Here is an 8,703-nt window from a genome sequence, read left to right on the forward strand (position 1 = left end):
TCCTGTTAAGAAGGCTCAGGGACATCAAAAACATCATCTGGCAGTGCCTGGGCTCTTCTGCTGAGAGTCTGGACTTGCCAAGTGGTGCCAACTCCAGTCGCTGGGCTCTTGAAAGTGTAAGCTGGTGACCTGAAGGAGAAAATCCACGCACCGGCGCACCGCTTATTAAACATCGACACAGTGCTGTCCCTTGGCTGGAAAATCGGCACATCTGTCTTGTGGCTGCACAATCGGCGCGCCGCCTGTTTCACCAAGGCTCCATTAGCACAGCACTTCTGGATTTTCCACACATCATTTCCAGGGCATCAATTTCTCATTGACCCTGCACTGCAGTAAGGAACCAAGACTGTTTTTTCAAAAATCAACGCATCGCTTTTCCTGTGAGTAAAGAAAGCCTCACATCACCTGCAGTAAGGAAGCAACGCATCGCCTCTCCTGCGAGGAAAGAATCGACGCATCACTTACCCTGCGCAGAAAGGAACTGATTCATCAATTTGCTTTTTGGCGCCTCACCTTCCTTGCAGCCTGCATCTTCTTTGTTTTTGACGCATCTGAGGTACTTTGTGCTAAATCGATACAACCATTGATTCCTATGGAAAAAGATTCATTTAAACCTTTTAAAAGTGATATCTTTACTAGTGTATGTTGGATTTTAGGCAGTTTGGTCTTCTTTTACTCAGCTAACTATTAGTTTTTTTTCTAAACTGGTGTGGAGTACTTTTGTGGTGTTATCACTGTGTTACTGTGTATGTGTTCAAGCACTTTACACATTGCCTCTGAGATAAGCTTGACTGCTTGAGCCAAGCTACCAAGGGGCTGAGCAGGGGTTATCTTAGCTGTGTGGCTCACTTACCCTGAATAGAGTGAGGGTCGCTACTTGGACAGGGTGCAAACCACTGCCTACTAGAGACCCCATTTCTAACAGCCTTCTTCTTCCCCACTACCAGGTGGGTTCTGGAAAATAGATCATCTTTAAAACAGCACAGGAGTCTTCAGCAGTCCTGGAGGTCTCTGAATGCGTGATTCCCTCGAAACAGACCATACATTGCCATGTCTGAGGTGATGCAAGTTGTGGGTATCAGGTTCCCAAACTCCTTATGTAGATCCTTATTAGGTCTTGGGCATAGGCGCATCCCCAGTGAAAGTCATAGGGCGTCTTGTCTGCGGTGTATCCTCTCGCGCAGTACCTGGATCAGTTGAGGCCTCCTTGATTGGCCATCGCGGCAATGTCTTTGTGTTTGGTGGTCAGGCACCAAGAGGAGACACTCTTCCATGCGTGGTCTGCTGTTGCAGAGGAAAAGGCGCCAATCTGATCGCTGACATCCCATGCACACATCTGTCATTGGACAGCCTTCAGAGTCCACTGGTTTGAATCAGCAGCCTTGAGGCGAAACTCCTTGACAAAGATCTCCACTTCAGGATGCTGGCGATGGCGGGTACTTCTTTGCCTCCCTTGTCATGGGTCTTGAGCATTACCTTTCTCTTCACTCTGTCCATCCTAGAGTTCCAGATGAATTAGAAGATCATTCGCATGATGGCTTTGGCCGTTCGAGCCTGCACTGGTCACTTTTGGCAAGGTCTCGTTCCGCAGGATCAAAGTCTTCCCTTCAATCTTCAGCTTCCAGAAGTCTGAGGGGAAATGGCAGGGAGTCTTGGATGAGGGTCTAGTGCCTGAAGAGAAGAGTTTCTGACTTGGTGCTGTTGATCTTCATTCCTGATGCCTTCCTAAACGCAAAGCATGTCTTCTTCACAGAGTGTCCGTCTGCACTGAAGACTGAGATGTTTTCCAAAGTAAAGGGAGCACCTCACTTCACCCTTCCCATTGCTGTCTGGTATTGTCCTGTCTGTGATGTTCTCATTCTGCCTGGTGTGTTTGCCGAGGAGCTGTATAACACAAATGTTGTACCTGGCATCCTTAGTATGGTTTCCCTTAATTTATTTGCGTTCTGACCTCTTGTTTTGCTGACTATGTTTTTCCAGACTTTAAGACTCTGGACACTTTATCACTGCACCACTGCTAACTAGTGCTAGAATGCATGTGCTCTCTGCTTAACATATGGTAACATTGGCTTAGCCACAATTGGCATATTTAATTTACTGATAAGTCCATAGTAAAGTGTACTACCTGTACCCAGGGTCTGTAAATTAAATGTTACTGGTAGATCTACAGCACTGGTTGTGGTACTCAGTTCAGTAGCCCCTTAAACATGACTCAGGCCCACCATTGCAGAGTCCGTGTGTGCACTTTTAAACTGCCATGTTGAACTGGCAAGTTAATCCTCCTGCCAGACCCAAACCTCCCTCATTAATACATGTAAGTCAACCCTAAGGTAGGCCCTGGACAGCCCCAAGGGCAGGGTGCAGTGTATTTAAAAAGTTGGGCATGTACTTATACATGTCCAGATAGTGAAAAACCCTTAAATTAGTTTTTCACTACTGCAAGGTCTATCTCTCCCACACAATAACAATGGGATTAGTTATTACATTTAATAAGTGTAATTTCCGATTGGGAGGGATGGGACCCCCAAGTTTGGTGTCCCTGGAATCACAATTTAAAATGAAGTTAAGGTGAAGTTGGATTTTAAATTGTAATTCTGTAATTCTGTTTGTAAGATAATTTTCTTGGATACTTCCCTAAAGTGCTCTTTGAGCCCTTTTTGTTTTCCTCCAGGTATTCATCCACATCACATCCCCTGGGCTTGAGTTACAATAGTTGCTGCAGTTTGCTTTGCAGCCTCCTGAACTAACTCTTCTTTTCCTGTGCAGCAGCTTTGCTTGCGTCCTATCCTGGAAGAATATCTGGAACCTGACCTTCATCCATTCCCACCACTCATCGGTTGAGTGAAAGAGGTCTTTCATGTCCCTCCACTCTACACATGCACTCCTCAGGTTTGCCACTAACTCCTCTTTCTCCAGCAAGGAGAAGTTCAGCTTCAAGGAACCAGGGCCAGTTGACAACTTCCCTGTAAAGTCCCCTTGAATCTGACTGCTCTATTGTCACAGGAGTGGATGGCAACCCTGAAGCTTCACCCAGGCTTCATTTTTGGGGAGGTAAATAGGAAGTCAATCCGGGCCTGCACTGAACAATTAGGTCGACTCCAGGAAAAAGTCCTTCCATTCGCCCCCATGCCCCTGACGACGTCCCACAGGGATGCCTTCCCTACCATCTCGACCAACAAGCTAGATGTCATGGCTATCCCTACAGAGCCTGACTCAGGGGGTCATTCTGACTTCCGTGGGCGGCGGAAGCCGCCCGCCTGGCGGGAACCGCCAGAAGACCGTACCGCGGTCAAATGACCACGGCGGTCATTCTGACTTTCCCGCTGGGCCGGCGGGCGACCGCCAGAAGGCCGCCCGCCGGCCCAGCGGGAAAGCTCCTTCAACAATGAAGCCGGCTCCGAATGGAGCCGGCGGAGTTGAAGGGGTGCGATGGGTGCAGTGGCACCCGTCGCGATTTTCAGTGTCTGCTTTGCAGACACTGAAAATCTTTATGGGGCCCTGTTAGGGGGCCCCTGCAGTGCCCATGCCAGTGGCATGGGCACTGCAGGGGCCCCACGACACCCGTTCCCGTCATCCTGTTTCTGGCGGTGAAAACCGCCAGAAACAGGATGGCGGGAAGGGGGTCGGAATCCCCATGGCGGCGCTGCTTGCAGCGCCGCCGTGGAGGATTCCCTGGGGCAGGGGAAAACCGGCGGGAAACCGCTGGTTTCCCTTTTCTGACCGCGGCTTTACCGCCGCGGTCAGAATGGCCCCGGAAGCACCGCCAGCCTGTTGGCGGTGCTTCCGCAGCACTCTGCCCTGGCGGTTTTCAACCGCCAGGGTCAGAATGACCGCCTCAGTGTGTCCATCTGCCTCTATGGTGCAGATGAAATCACCACCCATCAAGATGGTCCTGGAGCTCACAAGTTGCAATCTAAGGATTTAGAACATCTTGAGCTGTTCATTCTTGGCCAGGAAACATGCATACTGATGAGCCCCAATGGCTCACAAGACCACGAGCCATCCATAACTAGCACTCTGTCTTTGACCTGCTCACTAACCTTCTCAGTTGTGAAATGCTTCACCCGATCAGAATGGTGACCCCTGATGACTTGCAGTCATTTCCTCCAGATTAAAACAATGGACCGTGCGTCCACTCATACTCGAGTTGTTTGTACGACTGGGCTAATGAATCCCACATTCCTGCAAAAAGCAGACGTCTTAGTTCTGGGTGGGCAGGAAGCACAGGGTACCAACCCGTCTAACTTGCTCCTTCATGCTTATGGCGTTCAAGGTTAACAATGATATACCCATTGTCTCAATACTTACTGTCAGTGTCTGAGTCTGAAACTACTATGTGGGTAAGGGGAATTTGGACCTAAGCTACTCTACTAGAGGGGTTGAGCTACCTACAACGTTTCTTGTGTCGCCCTCTTCAATGGTCTCAATGAAGACTTCTATTATGGTTTCTGAGACCACTGTTCACTTGGTTCCTTCGTCCTTTGGGGATCCCACTTTGAAGATTCTGTTGAGCTCCTAGTGCAGTTGCCGCAGCTCTTTCTGGAGTGTCGGATCCGGGGTGCTCCCATGTCCTCTATGTCGTCTTCAGCATCCGGTTGATGGTGTAGTAGTCCTTGTTTTGTGGTTGCTTGGCTTAAGAAGTAATGAGCTTTGTCTGGGTCTAGAAGTCTCCTTTCTTTCCCTTGTCCTCTTCCTGCTGGCTCTTGGACCTCTCTTGCCTTCTTTGTCTTCCTTCCTGTCCTTCGGAGGTTCGGGCTTTTCTGTAGAAGGTGGGTTCACTCCTGCTGTGTGTTTTCCAGCGGTTCTGGTGCGTCTCTTTTCTTCCTTCTCCTTTGCCTTCTTGCATTTGCCCCTCAGCATCTGGGATCTGATCTGGCTTCATTCTTCTGAGGTTTGGTCTTCCCCGTCATTGCTGTCTTCTTTTGGTTTGTCCTTCTTCCCTTTCTTTCTCTTCTTCTTATGCCTTCTTGCTTTCAATGGGGGTTCCTGGTGTTCCGATTCCTTTCTCAGCGTTGGCTTCTTGTATCAGCTCTGGCTCCTTCTAGTCTTGGGGGGGGTCCTTGCGGTTCTCTTTCTCTGTGGTCCTTTGCAGGTGGTGTCCTTCTGCTGCAATTGGTTCTGTGGGTGGGCTTGCTGGTCCTGTGCGAAGGTCCAGGCTTGCCTCAGGTTCCTTTGCAATCTCAGTCTTCTTGGGACCGGCTGGTGCTGGTGTTGCACCCTTAGGGGCTAATGCTTTATATCTCAAAGATTTAAACTTGGTTTTCAAATAAAAAGATGCCCCCTTGTTTCACACAGGAGACACCAACAGCTGAGTTTTTCACCAAGTGTCTCAGAGATGAAAATCAATGGAGGAGACTGCAGCAGATGTCACTCGTATCTAGGGCTGCTACCTTTCCAAGTGAAAAATATCAGCCAATTGTTGTTTGAAGAGTCTGCAAAGGCCTGGAAGTCCTGCCAAGCGTCACACATCTCGAGTTAGAATAACACATATCTGGTCATTTTACTCCATTACCACAATGCCTGAGATTGTCACGCAAAAGAACCGTGTACTGAAGTGCGGTAAAACCTCCTTGTTCCAGTTTCTCACTTTGCCAGGTAAGCTCCGAGTAGTGTTTATCAAAGGCCACAGTGCTGGTGTAAAACGCGAGGTATAGGATTATCAATATATTACGATATTTATATGGTTCCCTCGTCTTCATTGCTTGATTTTGCTTGGGAGAAAGTGTCACTTATAGTCATTGAAATGACACTCATATTTACACTGAAATTATGAAAATTTCACACTTAGCAATCTTATCTCTTGGCAGCTATGGCCTGGACATGATACTAATTAGGACTGTAAACAATATTTGACTGTATTCATTTGTAACATGATTGTTCTGTCTTTGTTTTTAATTGTTAGTCATGGGTTATTGACACAACTCTAGAGCACATATAAAAGTGCTTCCTCTTTATATTTGGTGTTTACAGTATCTACAGATAAAGGCTAAAGATATCAGCTTTAGGTGATCCTGCTAATTTTTGTACCAGTGGGACACCAAAGTACCAGTGGTGTCAGTAGAAATCCGGTCAGGTGTTCACCTTAGGAAATACTACTCATGCTCTGAGCTCTGCTTATTCAGGGCTCTCGAGTATCACAGGTCAATAAGTGAGTAACTGTTCCAGTCCATGTTTTTCTTTACATTATAGGACTTGTAGTACGGTGTGGAAAAAGGAACTACAAGTTCCAGAATGCAAAGGAAGTGCTCAGTTCGTTGGTAATACCTCAAAAGGACAAACGATCGCGGAACTCCGGGGCTCTAACTAGAACACGATGCGTGAACCAATACCCGTGGAAAAATGCTGAAAAGCCAGAATTGCTATTGCGGCAAAGATCATTTACACATAGGGTGACCACCTGGCATTGAGGCAAATTCTGGACAGGACTATAAAAAATTCAGGACAAACGGTCAAAATTCAGGACAAAAATTCAGGACAAAGGGTCAAAATTCAGGACAAAAATTCAAGAACAAACGTCAGTTTTACAGACACACGCAAGAGAGGCCATGCCTCACTATGTTGTCAGTGCATTTATTTACTCTTTTTTAACATAGCACTATTTATTCACTGTGGTCTTTTTGTGATTGCCTCCTGGTATGCTACATTCAGGTGTCGCATTACGTCCTTGTTCAGTAGTAAATTAATGCCCTTCAGTACTGCGGCAAGGCCATCACCCCTACCCAAATCTACCCGATCTTTCCTGAAGAGAAAGTAACAGCAACATTTTGATTATGTTTCTGAACATTTTAAAACCCCTGGCAAACAGTTTGGGAAACATTAAGGTAATTAACCTTATGCTAGTTTAAACAAATTGAACAAAAACATCTGGCTTACCCCAACCGCCCATGGACTTTCAACTTAACGAGGCAGGGCAGATGGTGTGGGCGACAGTCTCACACCTAATGTCACGATGTGATGTACCCATAACTTGTCTCTGGTCTCACAACACTAGAGTGTATGTCTGGGACTCTACATTTATCTCAGAAATGGGAGCCCGGACTACCAACCAAAGATAATAAAAGAGGAGGATGAGCCAGTCTACTCTGCAATCTATGCCACTGCACCACTCTACACTACTGCTCTCTCTGCTACTCCATTGTATGCCACTCTACTCCACTGCACTCTATGCCACTCTACTCTGTCCCATGCAACTCCATGCCACTGCACTCTAAACCACTGTACTCTACGCTAACGCACTCTAAACAACTGCACTGTACCCCACTGCACTATACTTTGCACCACGGGCTCTACACCACTGCTCCTATGCCACTCTACTCCACTCCACACAACTATGCCACTAACTTTAAGCCATGCTGAACAGCAGCTACTCTGGTGTACAACATTGCTAAGGGCTAAAACACATTAGCAAGGCCAATAACTCTTTCGTAGATGAGATCTATTGGCTTTGCCAATGTTTGTTAGTACTATGAGGTTCCGAGGTACCTGAAAGAACTGTGAAAAATACAATTACATCATAATAAAGGCTGCTACAAAATGCGCAAACACATTTCGGTTAAATAAAAAAAAAAGTGCTTTTCAAATACAGATTTGAATAATATACAGTTTATACCTAGTACTAAAAAATGTTATAACACTCCATTAAAACCACACACCCCACAGCTCACTTTGGAACACCATTACAATATCTCTCTAAAAGAAATATCTTTGCCACCAGAAAACTTAAAGTGACTCCTTTTAGTAAAGTCAATGCACGTTTTCAAGCCCCTTTGTATTTGCAGATTTACCAGTTGGGCACATTTGCATGTCTTTAGGGAAGGAGACCCCCTGGCAAGAAGGTCTGATTCTTATCTGTCTGCCCCTCCCTCCCTCACTCAGAGCACAGGAGACCCCCTGCCCTTCATTCCAGCTGGGGAGACTGATCTGCCCGTAATTTCAATTACGGACAGTCCGTGAAATTAACGGACGGGTGGTCACCCTAACAACACAGTTCATACATAAGATAAAGCCCCCCCCTCTCTTCCCCACTTGGAACGGACCAGAGAAGATCCACGTGGGCGTAAAATGGCTGCCGGAGAAGAGCGCGAGACGCCACTCACTTTACCCAGCATGCCACTTTATTTACATATCGCGCCACGTTCTTTCCGATGGGCTAGTTTAGGAACTATGTTATATTTAAGAGATCAGACTGCACTCACAGATAAAGTTGCTACAGAACGCGTATAACATGGCACGAATGGATTGATAAAAGTTACTGGCCGTCCGACACATAGGAGTACCGGTTGAGCAGGACATGGCTTTACCACGAATATGTAAAAAGGGCTTCTGCCGTGAGTGGCACACAGGGGGCTGCGGGGTGACCTGCAGCTCCTTGTGCGGAATCTATATCAAGAGATTTCGGAAGCAAAATTTTTGTTACCGGGGCTGCTGATGACCGACTGTCCGTGCGCCCCAATGATAGGGTTAAATATAAGATCTAATCAAATTCGTGTGTGAGCTAATTGGGTCGTTAGTATATTTAATAGCGCTTACCATATCTGTCGAGGCGTTAAAGCGCTTTGCAATGATTCTCAAGTTGTTGTACACACAGCTGTTCGAATTCCTGAAAAGCCTTCTTAGTGCATTAGCAGATGTTTATCTCTGGCATGGGAGAGGGAATAATAAACTGCAGCTGGGCCATAAATGCCTGCACTCCAGATGTAGGCA

General features: G+C 46.8%; 1 non-coding gene across 1 annotated transcript; it reads left to right on the forward strand.

Annotated features, from left to right (window-relative positions):
* Positions 1-8,311: 8,311 nt before the first annotated feature.
* Positions 8,312-8,451, forward strand: LOC138294412 (U11 spliceosomal RNA). Its single transcript, XR_011203420.1, has one exon. It is a non-coding gene; the product is annotated as a U11 spliceosomal RNA (small nuclear RNA).
* The last annotated feature ends 252 nt before the right edge of the window (positions 8,452-8,703 follow it).

The sequence above is a fragment of the Pleurodeles waltl genome, chromosome 4_2 (genome assembly GCF_031143425.1).
Source record: "Pleurodeles waltl isolate 20211129_DDA chromosome 4_2, aPleWal1.hap1.20221129, whole genome shotgun sequence".
NCBI lineage: Eukaryota > Metazoa > Chordata > Amphibia > Caudata > Salamandridae > Pleurodeles > Pleurodeles waltl.